Here is a 6,850-nt window from a genome sequence, read left to right on the forward strand (position 1 = left end):
AACTCATTCATCAGGATCACTGTGCAAGAAGTTTCAGCCACCTGACGGCCCCAAGACAAGGCAGAGAACCAGCCTCAGCCAAAGTTACCAGCTTCCTAACCCTAAGCTGTGACAAGGACTCTCCGTGACCAAACTTATTCAGGCTCTGCTCAGCTCTCCTCCTTGACTTGCAGAGTCCAGCTTCAGCAAAGAATTCTATTAAGCCAGTTTATCTAGAATCCCCTACCCTCCATATCTAATAAAGTCCTCAACCCCGACTCTAAGACTCACCCTTGATACCTGTCTTAGTCTGTTTTTGCATTGTTAACAGAAATACCTGAGACTAGGTGAGTTTAAGGGAATAGGGGGTTTATTTTGACTCCCAGATCTGGCAGCTGAGGAATCCAAAGTCATCGCAAAGTGGCTGAAGGCAGACTAGAGAGCACGGTCTGCATCCAGGTGCCTTTCTCTGCTTGTCAGTTTCATTCCCCCTACTTACAAACTCATCAGAACTGTTATGAAGGCCCTGCCCTCATGACAATATTACACCCAAGGTCCCACCCTGAGACGCCTTGAAGAATTTAGTTTTCATACAACACCTTTACTATATAATCAATACAATCAAGTCCCAACACAAGAATTTCTGGGGGACAACCACTAAGACTGAAATCCAAACCGTGACACTTTGGGGGATAAGCTATTATCCAAACCATAATAATGCCTGCCCAAATTCTTCTTAGTAATTTTTCATCTACTCCTTCATCTTGATCACTAGCTGTATTAACCATTTTAAAATATCGTCAAAAGGCACACGCACTCACTAGAAAGAAAAAGAAAGAGAAAGCACCCCCTAATGGAGGATTATCATACCACAATCCTTTTTTATCCCCATTTCTCCATCCCATCATGATTTCCAGCCAGAACACACTGAAGCCCAGAGTATTTTTCAAGTTACTGGAACAGGAATTCTAACTGCAGTTAGTCATGTGGGATCTGGCTTCATATGCTCAGGGTTTAACCACTGAGCTATGCGGCTGGCTCCTGACTATTCACTATAAATCTTGCCTTGTCCCTGTTGTATTCAGAGTTGAGTTTGCTCTCTCTCCCTTATTGCAATAGTCTTCAATATTTTTGCCATTTATATCAAGGGTCTAATGCAGTTTTTTTTTCTTTTACAGCTAAAATCCATGGACGAACCACGAGCAGATTTATCCAATCTGAGAGGACACAGATGGCCTCACTACAGGGTGATGCAAGTCTTCTTGGAGTAAGTTCAAGATGCTAAAGAAACATAAATGAAGACAGACATTTACCCAGACATAGAAATGGGGAGGATGTAAGGAGAGGTTTCTTAGGGATGAGTGGGCGATGGACATAGTAGAGGAATCACAGGAGAGGAGTGTGAGGCAGTGGGGACAGCATGTGCCCTAGCTGGGAGGTGAGAACACGGCCTGTTCAACAGGGTATATCGACTATGAAGCAGATGGTCAAGAGAGACAAGGCTGAAGAGGCTGGAACAAAGAGCCTTGTAACCTTCACCAAAATTCAGACTCTCTGGATTTTTGCTTTTTTTTTTTTTTTTCTAATTTGAAAAAAATACAAGTCCAGATGGATGAGAAGAAAAATGGATAAATGGCTGATGGATTGACCATGGGTGGGAAGGGCTTGGCTATTACAATTAGGCCCAACAAAACTATTGGGCTATGAAAAGTCACAGACAAACATAGAAAAATATTCCATCATTCTCCCAACAATTTAATACAACCTGGTTTGGACAAAGCTATGGTACAAGTTGGATTTCTGTTTCCCTAGTCCCAGAAGGTCAAGGCCGGCAAGGCAGAGACTAGGACCTCAGGCCCAATGTTGTCTGCTCTCTGAGTCCCCTTCTCTGAGAGCAGGAGAGGTTCTCCTTGTCCATTCAAAACTTATTGCAGGTACCAGTCACTTCGTGTAGTCACAAACACTCCACACAACAGCACCAAAGGCCCTTGACCTCCAAGTCCAGGTATCCAAGCTGACAGGCTTACAAAGAGAATTTCTTAACATTAAATACATAAATGTATTTACTTTGCCTCCACAATTCTATTGTAAAGTGAGAGTTTCAAGCAAGCTGCTTTGAGATTTCGTTTGTGGCCCTCAAAAATCTCAGAGGTGCACAGGCTGTAGATGTGACAGGGCAGAGGTGGGTCACAGACTTGCCTCTGCAGCAGAAGCATGTGGCTTGAGTGACAGAGAGGAGGAGGAGGGTGGCTCCCTGTAGGGAACCCAGTGGAACCCCTCAGTGACAGCTCTAGTGTAGGAGGGAAGGGAAGGTGGGATTGATGTCAGAAACTGGTGAGGTAAGTGAGAAGGTAAGTGGAGCCCCTACCTGAGGGTATGAAGCATTTTCTTTATGTACCAGTCTGATGAGGGTTGAATTGCAACTTGACTCATTGTCCCCAGATGCCAGCTGTTTCCAGCCCCCCTCTAATCACTTATCCTGAAGAATACTTATTGGTAGTCTTTCTTCAGAGCTGTCTTTTTAGTAATGTGAAAAATTCAGCCCACATGCATGCAGAAATTCCCCTGCAGACATTGGCAGCTTTGTTCCATCATGACAAGGCTGTGGGGTGGGAAAAACACAGAGACAGAGGGATCCTCAGCAAGGAAGGCCTTCAGTGACACTACTGCAGGAGAGGGGGACCTGCCTTCTGACATTTTCTTCAGAGCCTGGAATCTCAGCTATTGGCACTGAGGCTGTGAATGCCTGCCCTGGCCAGATGGTTTCAGCCTCATCCCGTTTGTTTACGAAAGTCACAGTAGCCTGGGTTTAGACATTTTCTTTATGAAAGTTTCCAAATCGGCTGTCTCAGAGGCACACACAATGGGGCACAGTTAGTAACAGTGCAGCAGCGCATTAAGTTAAATTACACTTTGAAAGCCGTTATCCACCCTAAAAGTCTCTCCCTCTCATGTGGAAAGTGAGGCTGGAAGGCGCCCAACTGAGTCATTACCCAGGACCTCTTTGAAGAAATCAGCAGGTGGGAAGGAGCAGAGGCAAGAGCGGGACCTGAGAAGATGGAGCTGAGGCCCTGGAGCAGAGCTTGTTCCGAAACCAGCACTCCCATATCAGAGGCTAAGGGCATGGCAGACAGAGTATGGGCTTCTAAGTCACACAGATGTGAGTTCAGGTCCTGGCTTCACCATCACCAAACGAGAGACTTCGAGAAATTTCCTTTCCCTCTTGGAACATCAGGGGGTTTTTTCAGTAAAATAAATAAAAACCAATACAAACTTGTACTATTATTATAACAATTACATTAGGTAATATTAAGTGCCTGGCACATAATAACTATGTAATGATTCTCCTTTCTGGCCTTCATGTAGCAGAAAATATAGTAAAGCCTATTCTCAGAGTCCTTTCCTCCCTCTAGAAATGATGTCGGCCTACCTGGACGGGCTGGTCCATCTTCTTCTTATTCACCCTAATAAGATAATAACTAGTATTTGTTGAACAATCACTAACATATCTTCAAATATTTCATTTAATCCTCCCAACAACCCCATGAGATAAGCACCATTGTTATCTAATTTTCAGATGTGAACACTAAAAATTGGCAAGGTTACAGTACTTGTCCAAGGACAGAGAGATGGGAGACCTGGGAGAATGGGTTTGGAGGAGGGAGATAACAAGATTCTCTTTTTAAGCACACTGAGATAGAAATATCTGTGGTACATGCAGGTAGAGATATAACACAGGAAGCTGGACATAAAACTAGGACTCAGGAGAGAGATCTTTACAAGAGATTTAAAAAAAAATAGGAGACATGAATAGTGATGGTAATTCATACAATGAAATCACCCGCATCGAAAATATGGAGTGAGAAAAGGCCAAGGAATGGAGCCTGAGAAGCCCCAGCATTTTAGGAGAGGGCAGGGTAACCATGTCTGCAAAGGAGAATGAACAGGAATGATCAGGAAAATAGGATAAATAGGAGAAGCCCACTGCAAGCAGAGGGAAGAAAAACTTTTAAGCAATGACTAATCAATGGTATAAAAGTACAGGTTGCCCTTTTGGGATATTTGGCTATGAAGGGAGAAAGATAATCAAGATGTTATGAATGTCCTGACTCTGGAAGAAACAGGAGGGGATAGAAGTAAAGACGAAGGTATAGGAATTGCACTTGATGAAAAGGGATGCTTTTTCCTGAGAGCCTTCAGTGGGAGAGAGGGTGCTAATGGCAGGTGTGGGGAAAGGAAACTCAGAGTGGGGGTCAGATGAAAGGGCCTTACTGAAATTGGAACCCACATGTTTTGAGGGGAGCCAGCCTGCACGACTCTGTGATTTTCTACACCGTGTACAGGATGATGGCAATGAATGGCTAGAGATGAGACAGGTGGTGAGAGAGTGATAAATCAGCCCCAAGAGATCTTTGAAGACACTGGCAAGAGGATGATGAAGGCAGTGCCTGATGACTGGGACTTGTAACAGTTATAGAGAACTCCCAGCTGGGAAGGAAGGCAGTATGACCATGAATGGGTTGATGGATTGGGGTTAAAAAAATAGATAGAGGAAAGGGAGATCCTGAAAGAACAAGGGCTCCACTAATGGTGAGTGATAAATCTGGAAGGCTGGTGTGACGTGATCAGAAAACGACGTCTGGGAGTTTCATGAGTGAATCCATTCAGGCTGAGGACAAGGTACAATGTTTGAGTGAAGATGTGAGATACTGAGTGTCAAAGAAACCAGAAATCCTGCACTAGTCACTATATAATACTGCCCATTTTGGAAAGTTCAGAGACAACTGGAAAGAAAAAACATAAAGCCTCAGGATTAGAAGATCATGATTAGTTGAGGAAACATGGGGGGTGGGGGAAGGCTGTGTGGAGCAGATGCTAGCTAAAATGGTGCTATGGTTTGAATATCCCCTCAGTTTGGTTGTGATGGGATTAAAGGAGTGAAAACTCAATCCAACTATGGGATTAAGAGGTGGGACCTTTGGGAGATGATTCAGACCAAGGTCATCAAGGTGGGGTCCCCATGACTAAATTTATAACAAGGGGAAATAAGACAGAAACACACATATTCTTACTCTGTCTCACCATGTCATGCTTTGTGCTGAGGGCCCCCACCAGTGAGCAGACCCTCAGCAGATATGACCCATTGACCCTGGAGTTCCAAAACTCTGAGCTAAATAAAGCTCTGCTCCTTATAGATTACCCAAACTCCAGTATTTCTGTTAAGAGCAAAAGAAAGTAGACTAAAACAAATGGGCATTAGAGAATCAATATGCAGTAGTTGGCAATGCAGAAATTAGAAGAAATAAGTTAGGAAAAAACAGTATGATGATTCAATTATTACAAAGATCTCCGAACTAGTCTTCTTGACCCCTGCTCTCCCCAAGAAACTAAATATAGAATCAAAAGCATGTTTTAATTCCAATCATTCATCTTAGAAGTTGATAATATTAGACATGTCACAACTCTTTTGTTTTCTCTTAGTTTTCTCCACTGTAAAGTACAAATAAGAATATTGCTTTTGGGACTGGCAAGTGGCATGGTAGTTAAAGGCGCTAGATTTCCATATGGCCGACCATGGTTCGAGACTTTGACCTGGCAGCTGGCTCTCTCTCTGTCTCTCTATACTCAAAATTTTAAAATGATGATAATAAATCACTCTTTTTAAAACATACTGGTTTTAATTAATAAGATTAAATAAGAAAGTGATTTGCAAACAGTATAGATTGATGGTTTCTAGAACTACCTGAATATTAAAATTACTTGGAGTGACTTCAAAAAATATAGATTTCTGGGGAGACACAGTTACAACCAGCAGGAGGAAGCAGAAAGGAGTTTCCTGAGCAGCTCTCCTCACACACTCTCATCTATGGCTGGTTCTCCCACTGACTGAACCCAACCAGAAGCTGGCCATTTGCAGGGCAGGGTGTCAGTCTAGGACATACAACCAGGAGGAAGAGAATAATTAGCACTCTCCCCTTCTCAAAAGCTTTCAGTGGCTCTCCACTGCTGAATCTCCATAACTGAGGGTTCAAGGCCCTTTGCAATCTATACCATCTTTCCAGAATCTTCTCCAACTCACTGTTCACATACATATTGAGGCTGAAATGGGAGTGAGTCAACACCACTTGTTTTCTAGCCCATCGCATCTTCTGCCCCTCCACCTGCTGGAATGTTCTCTGCACCACCATGTTTCTTGGGAAATCCTTGATTCAAAATCAGCCTTAATTTCTGTTCATGATTGTATCTCTAATAACCTTCAACCGGGAGGACTTCCATCCCTCTGGTCCTCCACAGATGGCATTTGTACTACTGGTATGACACCACACACCATCTCACACCTGCCATCCATTCCCACCTTTCCTTGTGGTAAAGTTATATGTGTCCAAGTACCTGTCCTACGAGACTGAAGTCACCTCAAGAGCGGAAACTGTATCTTTTTCTGTTTTTATTTTTAAGAGAGATTTTTTTCCTATAGGGTGCATGTGCTCACCAGAGAGCCAGAGAGAGCCAGAAAGGCAGAAAATGAGAACTCACATGGGGACATGGCCATGCAATTCCTTCTCCTCCATTCTCCTCTCAGGATCTTGGGCACGCACACATGCATACACATGTGCCTAGCAGGAGGAACTGTGTCTGGTGTGTCTTCACATTCTCCAGTTCCCAGCATTATACAAGCTCAAGATGCCTCTCTTTCCCACTCCATAGCTCATGGACTCATAAGTCTTTTATAAGATCAAGCTCAAGGCTGGCCCCATAGTATAGTGGTTAAGTACTGTGTGTTGGGAGCTAGATCCCACATGGCTGACCGCACTCAATTCCCAACCCCAGAGGCTTAAAAAAAAAAAAACAATAGACACATCTCCATGCACGC

Source organism: Tupaia chinensis, unplaced genomic scaffold (genome assembly GCF_000334495.1).
Source record: "Tupaia chinensis unplaced genomic scaffold, TupChi_1.0 Scaffold000311_2, whole genome shotgun sequence".
Lineage (NCBI taxonomy): Eukaryota > Metazoa > Chordata > Mammalia > Scandentia > Tupaiidae > Tupaia > Tupaia belangeri.